The following is a 12414-nucleotide window of genomic DNA, read 5'->3' as shown; positions in this document are numbered from 1 at the left end:
TTCTAAGGTACATTAATTTTTGGGATTGACTGTATAGCCAATACATCCTTAAGCTTGCTAAGTGCAGGACCGTGTCAGAGGATACGCCTAACCGGCGTGCGCGTCTTGATACCGGGCTGCTCGTTACGCCGCCGTCGACGTAGTCTTATGTCAGCCAGAATACGCGTAGGTTTCCCACGGAAATTTCCGGCAATTTGCGAAACGTTCCGACGCGCGCCTCCGCGCCGTGCCAAGGTCGGGCCGCGCCGCGCCGCGTCGTAACACTTTCTCGAAACGCGCCTCTTTGCAAAGTTCCTTCTGAAAGACTACGTAAAACCCGCTCGTTTTCGTCTTACTTTGCGAGAATCAGAGACAGCGTTCTTCTCATGAACGCGCGATTTGTTATACTAATTTAAATAGGAATGATAAACGAGGCAGAGGAAATTTTTAGATGGCAAAATCGTAATTAAGAAATGAAAACGGTGATGAATAAATTGTGGAAGCGGGAAGAAGCAGCCGTGCTCGTGACCTGAACGCGTGGATAAGAAACGTGTTCATTGTGTCGACGCGCAACGGGAAACCGAGTCTATCCGACGCGGGATGATCGACGCGCTTTTATGATCCGTCGATCGATCGAAGATCAAGGGGACTACGGTTATCCCATCGCGGGTAAACAGTTCTAAATTGAAACGTCGGGATATATATCAAGTTCGACGCTCAGGTTGCATTCCACGGAACGCGTGATGCATTGCATACATATTTATACCTGGTCGCTTTTAAAGTTGCAACTAAAGAGAAGAATACGGAACGATCGATTATGAATTTATTAATAAGTAAAATATTCTCGCGTATTGCGAACTACCGCGATTATGCAATGAACACGTTAGGGTAGAGCATGATAATGGTTGAACGAAAATCGTATGCAACGGGTGAACACTCTCGGCACTCATTTACCATAACAGTGCATTAAGTCATCGTTGCTTTCATAACGACTGCTCGCGTGATTTACGAGATTCAATCGGCCGCCTCGTCGCGGGCATGAAATCCGCTGACGTCTCAGAGAACGAATATCTACGACCGTGATTACGTATAGCGACAGATTTAAGTATCCGCGAGAGACCCGCGTTCAGCCGGGTAAATCGTCTCCCATTTTGTTCCCGGATTTATTTATCGATCGCCGACCGAGCGACGACGAGATTAGGGTTATCGAGGAGGCCGAAGCTAGTCGCCGCTAATAATTCAATAACGCGGTGCCCGGTCAATAATTATTCCGCTTGTCCGCCGCAATCGGGCCTGATTGGAGTTAACTGCTCGGTACTCGGCGTACGCGACGGGGCAAGAAAGTGTGGAGAAACGCGCTCGATACCGGCTCCCTCTGATTGATACAGATGACTACATCCGACCGATGTGTGGGCCCCGCGGAAGGAGGCGCCCGAGAACAGGTTCAAGCATCCCTGAATACCCGCGGAACGACGGAAAAACGGCCCCTCGACACCATTAATGCTACTCATACGTCTGTCACGGGCCGTTTCCACGTTTCCTACTCGCCGCGAAATGAGCCTCGTTTCGCGTGAGACTCGACGCGTCAGCAATGTATGACAGCGCTCGATAGAGGCTGACACGGAAATTGATTTTCTATAGCAAGTACCTGTGTACAATGAATACACACGGAAGAATCTTTTCACAGAACTTGCGCTAATCGTAGTGACGTTATTTCGAGGAATTTTAATTTCAATCCAGACATACGACTTAATTTTCCAAGCCCACGAAATTGTAAATACTTCCACTCGATGGATATCTACTCGCTCCGGCCTATTAGCTCTGGATCAGCAATTTGTACGTGATTATTATTCACGATCAATTTATCGATTCATCAGTTTTCAGCGCGTTAACATCGCGGCGATGTTTATCAGCTCGGCGAACGTTTCCACGAGCGCTGGGACTCACGACAGGTGAGTTTCGGTGTACGGAAAATTTTTCGCGCTACGCTTTTCGTTGCGGCCGGCTAATGTCGCGGCGTTATATAGATCATGGATCTTTATTGCACCGGTTTCGAGTGCCCGAGAGCGGGGCCCGTTTTTTCCGCGACGGAACTCGTTTTACCCTGAAAACAGTGACCGGTCTGGCTGCGAGCGGGCACCTGCGCAGTATGTAAATGCACGACAGCTAATTTCTAATTCGCGACCGTACCGTCGTCCTCGATTCCCCCGCGCTCGTACTTCGACTCGGGCACGGCGAAACATCGTCGTCCATCGTGCGATATGATGCATCGACCCGGCTCGGTTCGGTCGACGGGAAACAAGAGTGATCGCTCAATAGCGAGTTCCGAAGACACCGGGAGAGGAAGTTTCTACCAGCCGATGGAACAACCACCCGGTGATCCGAATGACCGGCGGGGTGCCATTAAAACCTCATGATTCGTCCATCAAGTGGTGTTCGTCTCGCTCTGGGGAACGTAAGAGCGGCAATTCTCCTGAAAACGCGTGTTCCCCGGCTGACTGTATGGCCGACCTCAGAGGAAACCTCAAGATCGACGCGACCGCCTAAGGGAAATTTTATTGTGACCGAAAACGAAGACAGAATCGAAGTTAAGAATCGTGGAAACCTCGTCGCCGCGCGATAGCGATAAAACCGATTGTGGCCCGCAGTAAATCCATCTGGCGTCGCGTCGCGAATACCGCGAGTAGCTGGCGAGTTGCGCGGTCAGATAGGCTAGCCAGCGCGAGCGCATAGTTGAGGAGGTTTGCAAGTGGAATAGATATATAGGTGGGACGCGATCGGGGCCAGGTGTGGCTCGGCCCGATGCTGGAGCAGCGAGATAAAGCGGAGCGTTCGTTGGTTCTATGCTCGATCGGAAGGTGAACCAGACCCACGGAAATGAAACGTCAGCAGCTGTGCCGGGCGAGCAGTATTAATTTTTCATATAAGAGTCGCTCGAGGAGGTCGCGGTTGGTTTTCGAGCGAACAGGTAATCCGTCGAAAAGCTCGGACGCGCGAGACGAAGCGGGGACAGCTTGCGAACGGGGATATCTCGTACGTGGTAGTGGCGACTATAAATAGATCCGAGCTACCTGTGGACGCTCTGAGGCCGGTGCGCCGGTAGAGTCCGCGCGGCGTGGCACACGCGGGGAGCGCACGCGGTTAACTGTATAACCGCGCGACGCCGGTGCAATTAACCGAGCGGACGACTGGCCGAGCGGTCGACCGGCTAATAAACGAAACAAGAGGACTAGAATCTCGTGCCGAGAGCACCCGCGCAGCATCCTTCGCATGGCCGATCGTGGATCGACCACCACCTAGACCGCATTCCACGCCTCCAGTGACAACGATGACGATCCGCGACAGTAGCTGACGAACGCAATGAAAATTTCCCGAATACCTCCTGCGTACTTAATAATTATCCGAGTCTTCTTTTTTTAAAAGACGATGGAATTCAGTTAACGGGCAGTAAACGCGGAGGAGCTTATCTGGCTCGGATCTTTGTAAAATCGCTGAACGAGTTTCGCAGACGGACGATTCAATTTCATCAGCATCGAGGAAGAGGACAAAATCGAGCGCAATGGTCGATCGGTTCTACTGGTCGCATACCGTGAATACCGCTAATATCACTTTGTAGCCGATGAATGACTCCGGAGCAGAGGGACGGGCTTGATGGTGCGTTAGATTAGATCGGAGCTTTTCGAGACGGTTTTACCGGCGGGACCGCATTCCGTTTCGCGTACACGACACGTAATAGGTGCGTAATACCACGGTTCGCCATCCCGCGGTAATTTCTCGAGCCGTGAGTATTTCAGGAAGAGAAGAAGAAGAAGCAGGCAGACCGACGCCGCGAGTCGACGTCCTCGAATCGTTAAGCGGGGCAGACGCGCGTAAATTTTCCAATAACGATCGCCGTCGCTCGGGAAACGAGTCGACGACGGGGCCGTAAAGTCTCGGAGCCCTCGGGTGTATCGCAGTCGTCGATCGAAAAATCCCGTGATTACTCGACGATTACCCAAACCGATCGAGCCGCGTTTACCCGAAGACATCGCCGAGAATCGGACTCTCCTGTTTAACTGCCGTTAAACGGTGGACAGGAAGCCGCACGAAAGTCGAGAGCATACGTCGTTCGTTTAACGACGAGGGTATTTTATCAGCGGGAAGAGTAGCGAATAGAAGAAACTCGTCCGCGTACTCATCGTTAATAATTGCTTATCAGAGTGGCTTCTATTTACAGATAGAAAGTTAGAAATTGGTCGACGCGTCGATTTTTTCCCTTCGAGAGAAATACGTATTCCTACTACCTTGTTGCGACAAGTGGGACGAGCAAAAAGTCGTTGTGAAATCTAATTACACGAGCGGGTCGCGGGAAGATAAACAGGTGCGACCCCTCGATCGATCGATTACGGGGCCGGGTTTGACGGATTGCGCGGTGTCGCCGGCCCGGAGATCCAACGAGAGGAATTGTATAGTTCGATGCGAAATGACAGTACAAAATTACTCGGATGTCCAGCTGAGATAATGGTCTTGGACTCGGGCGAACGTTTGCCCGCGTGATTGGTTCAAGTTTCCAGCGACTTGCGGCGCACCACCGTGCTGACACGGGCATTATTTATTACGACCGCTGAACGCGTTCACGAACCGAGACAAACGGAATAATCGGTAATCCAAAATTCCCCGAGTTCCGACTTGTGCGCCGTTTCAATTTCCATCAGATTCGATCGACTCCGCGGCGAGCAATTTGATCAGACGTTATGGTCGATCACAGAGCTGTTAAACAATGCTCGTCAGTGACCCGTTAGCACCGGTCGCGTCAGCTGTTTCGTCCCGAAAACTGGATGCCTAGCATCGATCACACATCCCCTTGCGAACTGATCACTTTAATCGTTGTTGTAATGTCCGTTATCAGTTGTAACGGAAGCCGAAGCAACGAGGAAGACGGCGAGAACCCTTCGCAGCCCTATCGTCTGTCAACCCTTGTTTCCCTCGAGCGAACGGCGTCCGTCTTTAACGACCACCACCTGACGCCCAACTGCCTTCGCCCCGAAGATGGCAGTTGTCTCGTGCAAGGGTGGAAAAAGGGCAGATGCCCCCGTTCGCGATTAGAAACGAATTTCTCGAGGATGTAATGGGTGACCGGTCGAAGGAAGCCGACTGGCTCGGCTCGCGATCGTTTATCTCGTCCGATCGCGTTCGAATTTTCGATGACGGCTGAAGATAGAAGGCTGCGAGGTCGCAGGAAGCGATGGACGTTACTCGCGTGTACCTTACTCGCGCGCATGAATATTCATATGATAAATCGACGATCGGAGAGGATCGTTAGTAGCCGGGATAAACGGCGTCTGTAAAGCGGTGCGCGCGCGTTGGGGGGGATTCGTTTTATTTAGTAGAATCCTCGAGGACGAACGGCAAGAAGAATGTTTGAAAATTTCATGGTGGGATCGCTTCCGTTCCTCTAAACGTTGCGTTAATGTCAATGGTCCGTCGCACGAAAACGTCCCTCTACCACTTGTCACAGAACCGTCTGACCGCTCGTCAGTCATTAACTCCGTCGACAGATCTATCATTATTACGTAGGAGAGCAGTTGCCTGTAATCGGCGAGTGTGTAAACACAGAGTGTGCGCCGCCGGCCTGTGTGTGCCAGTTTATGCGTGTGAATTCCATGCATGCAATTCTATCGTTGCCCCATTCAGCATACTTTTGTATGCGCGCAGAAACATTGCGTTCTAATCTTTAATCCATATTGCGTCGAAGGTATCCGAAGGATTAGTTGAAGCTTCGACGTCGTTCACCGTCGAGTGCCGTTCGATTGAATTTATATCACCGTATAAAAGCTCGTTTAGAAAGTTTACGCGTTGTCCCGTGTACGAGTGCCGCCCGGTGGTGTCCAATTAAACAATATTTATGGAAAATGATGATGGCTAACTCACCCGAACCGTCTCGTCGTCGTGGTCGTGTTCGCCGTTTGCCTGTATCACTCGGGTTACCTTCTTACCGCGCGTTCCAGTCTCTCAATAGATTCACTGAACACCGCGCAAAACACTTCACCGTTCGCGCGGCCCGTCGCACCGTTCACAGTCGTCTATCATAACCGCACAGATTCCCTTCTGTCATAAAAACGCCGGATCATCGACAAACTCGGATTCCAAGGTTCCCGACGAAACTGCTCTAGTCTCTCACGGTGAGCGGTGGTAGAAATCGATTACTTCCGGAGATCACAGTCGACGGTTCCAAACGAGATGCGTTCAATCCCCGTGGATGGATCGGGTGTTCATTAATAGTGACCGGCTCGTTGATCACCTTCCGGATCGCTGGTCCCGCTGATCGCGTGGCTGGACGCGTGTGACGCCACGGGTGGGGGTGCGTGCACGAAAAGATTCAGGGATGATGACAAAACTCGTGGAGGAGAGAGATCACCAGGCTGGTACAGACCGACGCATGACGGTGTACTTTCTGAAGGAGACGTTCCCGATCTTCACCGAGGGAGGAGACCGAGGATTCCACAGAGAACGATTCACAATTATTTGTATAAATCCTGAAGCGAAGCCCAGAACGCGAAGAGGTGAGACTCCTCGCGAGGCAGACGTGGACGAAGGATCACCGGTCCGCGAAACGGAGCACAGGATGATCTCAGCTCGAAGGAGGACTGTCCTTGCCGGGAAACGGGGAACCAGCGTGGTATCACGGAATCGTCGGCCGCCTGGTCCCGCGCTTACGTTCTACGTGTTCTCCGTTCTACCTCGTGGAGCGTGCAGCAGGAGGCGTGCTGTCCCGGACTGGACTAGCCTGGGCCCCTGGAGTAGAGAGGGCCGGTCGCGCTTCACCTCCGTTTCACCGGGGCCTCCCTCCACCTGAACGGGCCCTCTCTCTCTCTCCCTCCGTTTTTGCTCTCTTTCTCCCGGCGACCGGCTGGCTTCGTTCGCGTAAGCCTCAAACGGAGCACCGAGGCATTACCTGTCTCTGCCTCCCCTTCTACCGCGACCTCACCGCGATATCAGCGTCCCGACGGGAGGAGAGAGCCGTCGAGGGACAGAGAACCACGCGAGGGGGAACAGAGACAGACGGACAGACCGAGGAGATAGTACGGTCGCAGGGGAAAACGGGAGGAGAGGTAATCGCGAAAACCCTGGCCCCTCTCTTTAGACTTTCTTGAAGTTCCTTGGTGGACGATCGTACAACGACGCCCCCACACGTTGCGTCGTCGCGAGGTGTGGAGAGATTCAACCTCGAGGTTCGCCAGGTGACGAGATTCAAAGACAACCGTCCTGATTCCCGAGGGTCCGACTCCCCGATCGTCGTTACGCGTCAAACGTCTGATCGAGCGACCACGTCGGCTCATCGATTTTAATCGACCACCGAGGAAGACCGACGTCTGAAATTCCTCGACGATCCCGAGGACCAGGAGTTGTTCACACCGTTATGGGCGGAACTGAGCGGAACCACGCTCGGTGCGCAGAACAAAATTTCCCTGACCGCTCGGTTAAATTGGACTTTCGGCAAACTCGACTCCACGTTTACGTTGCCGGTCGCTCATAAATCAACGCGGTCGCCCATCGAGCCTGACGAGCCCGCGTGGGCGTGTGAAAACGGATCGAACGGAAGGCCCATTGAATTTTTGTGTAAATTTCTGCGAGATGCGCCAGGATACGAGTCCGGTAGCCAGCTCGATTCCGGAAGCGCGATATCTCCACGATATATCCTGCTCACGGAGAACGTAACGATATTTCAATTTTAGATCAACGAGTTACGGAACGAACCGCTGTTAAACCGTTCTCCAAAATGAAACGAAGAACCGTAATCTCCGAAAGGATCTACGAGCGGCAAATAAATATTCCGTCATCCACGCCCCGAGTCGCTGTACAAAGGCGAGCCTGCGTCGAAGTTACTCTCGTAATTAACTCTTAACGTATTCGAGGAAACATCGGCCTCGTTTTCGCCCCGAAAACTCGCCGTGGAATATTAAAGGGGCAGTTATTCGACGATAAGCGTTGCCAGATGAAAAGTCGGGCGCGCGCATCCTGTCCGGCTGGTACGAAGCGACGCAACGGTCGTTCACGTAAAAACGTGCAGGTACAAGCAACACCTTCGAATACACGCATAGTTATGCACCCCTTTTCGTCCGTTCGCCTGCCTGCAACAGTTCTAATAGTGGCGGGCCTATCCTTCGGAGTGTTCGTTGCACTTGCTGAAACAGCTGTGGCACCTGTTCCTCCCGGCTGGTGGCTGCGTAAGGTGCAACGTTCCTTCGCGCGTCGTCTCGTTTCCGACTCGTCAGGGTTCGACCCTGTAATATCCGGAATAGGCGAACGTTCTCGCGTTAATAGGAACCGTTCCTCGTCTCGACTGTCCTTAATAACTCTTTTATTCCTGCCATTTACTGCGGTCAGAGAATCACAGGAACTGCGTAGAATCGAATGCCACGGTGTCGATTCTCATCATAGGATCATAAAAATTACATACAAGGTCGATTGCATTCTGTGCATTTAAGAAAAGGAAAATTGGTTGACGGGTCGTCACTTCGGGTGGGAAACACATGGCCGAAAAATACAGTAGGCGCAGTAGATCAGCTGTTGCTCGGCGACGATATCGGCAAGGAACGATTCGACCGTTGAACTAACTTCGGTGTTCGCGAAGGTGAACGCACATGGCCCGCAGAAGGGCGAAGGGCTCCTTGCGAGAACACGCACGAGGTTCCTCCTTCGCCGGTGTGCACTCTTATTAATGGCATGCGTTATTACGGTAGTAACGGCCGCGTCAACGGTTCCAGGCACCTGACGCTTTCTGTAACGAGTTAGGCCCGGGCGGGCTCCTTATTCCTTTCGTCACGATCGACTCGACAAAGTGCCCTGCGACTCGAATCGTCGAACCTCGTTCAGAAAAATCCTCGACTACTCAATCGGGAGTTCTTAAGTGGGTTTAGAAATTTGATATTTGGCAAAACCGTAAATCTGGTCCGTAATGGATCGGCGTGTAGGAAATTAGGATGGACGCGGGGCATTAGCCTTCGCATCACAGAGATAATTCTCGAGGAGGAGATATAATTCCATTGGAGAAGATAGAGATCGTCCGTGGATCGAAATATACGCCCGAGGCTAAAAGCGAACGCGTGAATCGCCACTCGGAGAGGATGAGGGGTCCTGCGACTGGACGAGATAAAACCGCCGAGTTAGATTAGACGACATGGAAGGTTGTTCAGGGGGCTGCAACGTGTTGTTCGTCGCCGATGAACGTGGCAATTGCCTCGTTGATGGCGTAAATGAAGTGCTCACTGAGATGAAAAACGCCGGTGTCCCTATCGGAGATAAGGAACGCGTTTTCCGATCGGCCAAAGAGGTGTAAACGACGGGGGACGGTTGCCTCGCGGCGTTTGGCGACGGGAAATAGAAAATAGAAGCACGGGCGGAGTGAAACTTAGGGAAGAAGCTAATTTATAATCGAGATCGTTGATAGCCGTGCGCGGTGTCGAATTACGTGAAAAGTCTCGATCGGAGATCAGCAGAAAATGGATCGCTCGCCGGCCAGAGTGATCCGGTTAGATCGGTATCTGTCAGGGAAAACGATTCCCGGAGCAATCGTCGATGTAATCGTAGGTCAGCAAATGTAGCACCGCCAGCAGGTGCGGCTTTCTTTCAGCCCCGCCGGACGTAGGGTAGGTAATGTCTTTCAGACTCGTACTTCGCCGTTCGCATTTTTTCCCCCCCTTTTACGCTCCGTATTCATTATCGAGAAGTGTTATCACTGAATCTACCGGCACTGTTTATTAATTATACTTGCTTCGTGGCGTGACTCGGTCAGCCGATAATTGCCGACAAATAGAAATTTAAATTCGCGATTGGATACGTAAAGCTTAATCGGACCGAGTTTATTATTCGTCAACCGATCCTTTCTCTTCGATCGTTAATGCGAGATCGTAATTTTTATTTACAACCAAGGTTTCACTATATTTGCGAATAAATTAGTATAACGATCGGTTTGATCGGCGAGAAAGTGTCGGGGAAAAAACGTGAACGAATTCAGAGCGTAGAGCAGCAGTTTCGCTTAGGAATCAATGCGGCGCACGATGCCAGGCTATCGTACCGACGAGAAAACAATTTCCTTCGGACTGGAGATTGAATCGATTAGACTCCATTATCTCCTTTTTGCGGCTTCTCCGTTCGGACAGAGAAAGCAGCGGAAAAACCGTGTCGTCGTCAGACTGCGAGTCGCTGGAACATTGTTACGACAAATAAACTAAACGATACAGCTGCGTTAAAAAGAGCGACGCGGTGAGAGGAGGAAAAAGCCGAGAGTGATAGGCGTATTTCATTCGGCGCGATGGGTTCATGGTCCCGGCAGTATGCTACTTATCGTTTCAACGCTTTCAACGGTATCTTTCGAATCACCGGATTACGCAGCCGCTGGCATATCCCATCTTCATCCGTCGACGGTAATGAGAAAATAACACGAAATTACACACCCCGACCGAGCGTGCCTGACCGGCCCGACGCGCCGGTCTCCAGATTCGAACACCGTCTCGAGGAACGTCTCGACGAATCTCGAGGCAGCTGCGTAAAACATATCAGAAATTCCGAAGAGCCAAAGAAACGAGGGAACAATCGAACGGAGGGGAAACACGAGTTTACCTGAGATATCATCTGTGAAAAACGATTCGTGTCAGACACGAACGCGACGTAATAGAATTCAGCGCGAGGGTGATTCGTTGAGAGCGATGGACGAACGACGTCGGGGCGCAAAGTTCGCGACCTGGTCGGTGACCGTCGGTGCACCGGAGACTCGCCGGACCCGTGGTGGGGTCATTCTCGTGTCGCGGCCGTGGAGGGAGCTATTGGGGCCCGGATCACGGCGGAGGGAAAGGGAAGAGAGGGCCCGGAGGGGCCCGGAGCGCAACGGCGGACACGGCCGCGGGTGATTACGTCGCCTGTCGGCGCGGAACTGTCTCCTCCTACCCGCGGCGCCCACCTTACTCCGATTGGCCGCTGCTCCCTGCCTTGGAAACGTAGGCACCTCGCTTCCTCGCCGTCGCTCTCTATTTCTCTCCTCTCCTCTCGAACCTGGTTCTCCGTCTCACCTTTTCGAATCGCGATTCCCCCATTTTTTTTGTCGCCGTTCACGTAGCCGCTGCCCCCGGACCGTCGAAATAGGCCCCGGTCGCCCGCCGGCGACGTTCTCTCCTCGTTCGACGCGTGCAAGCTTTTTACTGCTTTCTTTCCGTTTTGTTCATCTCGGCTCCCTTTCGTCACCGGCCCCGGGCCCTGGTCACCGCCGTCATGGCCGCTTCCGCTTTCGTCGGTCCCAGAGACGGCCGTTCGCGGACAAATCCTGCGCGATGCGTTTCCAAGGGTACGCACCCATGGACACGCGGCAGGTTCGATTCTGTTCAACGAGGCTCAGGATACGGCTCGTTCGAGAAAAGGCAAAAGATGTTCTAACGTGAAATTACGTCCGGTCCGGTCGTTCGCGTGTGCCGTAGTACACGCACGCGTCGTACCGGCAAATTTATCGGGTCGCATCGCGACCGTTTGCACGCGATTCCGTACGGAATAAGCCTAGCGCATGCAAAAAGGAATTTCACTCCCGTAACGAAGTGAAAATTGCGCGCGGCCGCCTCCGTTTTCTTGTATAAACGATGACCCACCGTTAGACGTATCACCCTACTTTCGTTTCAAGCGGAAGCGTCCGCTCTGAATTATTTCTCTTTTCTCTCGCTCCTCGACGCGACGTTAACTACGTTTTCTGTTTGACGACGATATCGACGAATCGCTGGCCGGAATCACCGGAATATAACGTCGCCGATCGGGACTCCTTTGTCGATTTTGTTGAGCGTTAAACAGCTCTCTTGGTCAAGTGACCGTGACACGGGTTCCTCGCCGGTGGTACGCGCCAACGGAGTCGACGTTACCCGAAGCGATTCCGTCTCGTGGCGATCCAGATCGAACGACTCTCCCACGACCGGGAACTTGGCGAATTCTGATTCCCTCTAACGGATGATGACCGCGACAAACGCCGGCAAACAATGATGCAAAACCGACCGACTCTACCGGGAAACGAGTCCCAGTTATTACCGCGTCGAAAGAAAATCACTTAACGCTTAAGTCGTGACTGATTCCCGCGATCATCTGGTTGTGAGAATCGGAGCAACGGAAAAATGTGGCCGACGATTTAACCACTAATCTCTATGCAAAATCCTTGAACGCGTTCTCAATTTTTCTACGAACACGTGAAACGTACTAATAACTCAATCGACGGGGATTTATCGAAACTAGATCGCGGCGGGCGATAAGAGAACGAGTTATATCGCAACAAATTCAGATAGCGATCGTGGTCCCGTTGCAGGCCGCGTTACGGGTCTGATAAAGTTTTCGAAGCCAGCCTGTCGTCGGCACGCTTTCTGAAAAACGGGCTCGCACCTGGACGCACCTGTCCATCGATACGATCGTCGACGCGTGTCGGCGGTC

The 12414-nt window shown here is 52.4% G+C and overlaps 1 protein-coding gene across 8 annotated transcripts in view; it reads right to left on the bottom strand.

The window, feature by feature from the left end:
* sv (paired box protein shaven) overlaps positions 1-6722 on the bottom strand; it is a 98479-nt gene extending 91757 nt beyond the window's left edge. For all 8 annotated transcript variants that reach the window (XM_018022405.2, XM_026812558.1, XM_026812559.1 and 5 more), the window contains exon 1: positions 5890-6722. The gene's annotated coding sequence lies outside the window, so the exon portion shown is untranslated. The remainder of the gene's footprint in view (positions 1-5889) is intronic.
* Positions 6723-12414: the final 5692 nt, after the last annotated feature.

This window comes from Ceratina calcarata, unplaced genomic scaffold (assembly GCF_001652005.2).
Source record: "Ceratina calcarata isolate Rehan_Ccalc_2016 unplaced genomic scaffold, ASM165200v1 scaffold289.2, whole genome shotgun sequence".
Taxonomy (NCBI): domain Eukaryota; kingdom Metazoa; phylum Arthropoda; class Insecta; order Hymenoptera; family Apidae; genus Ceratina; species Ceratina calcarata.
The sequence above is the reverse complement of the archived record's forward strand: the minus strand, read 5'-3'. Positions and strand labels throughout refer to the sequence as shown.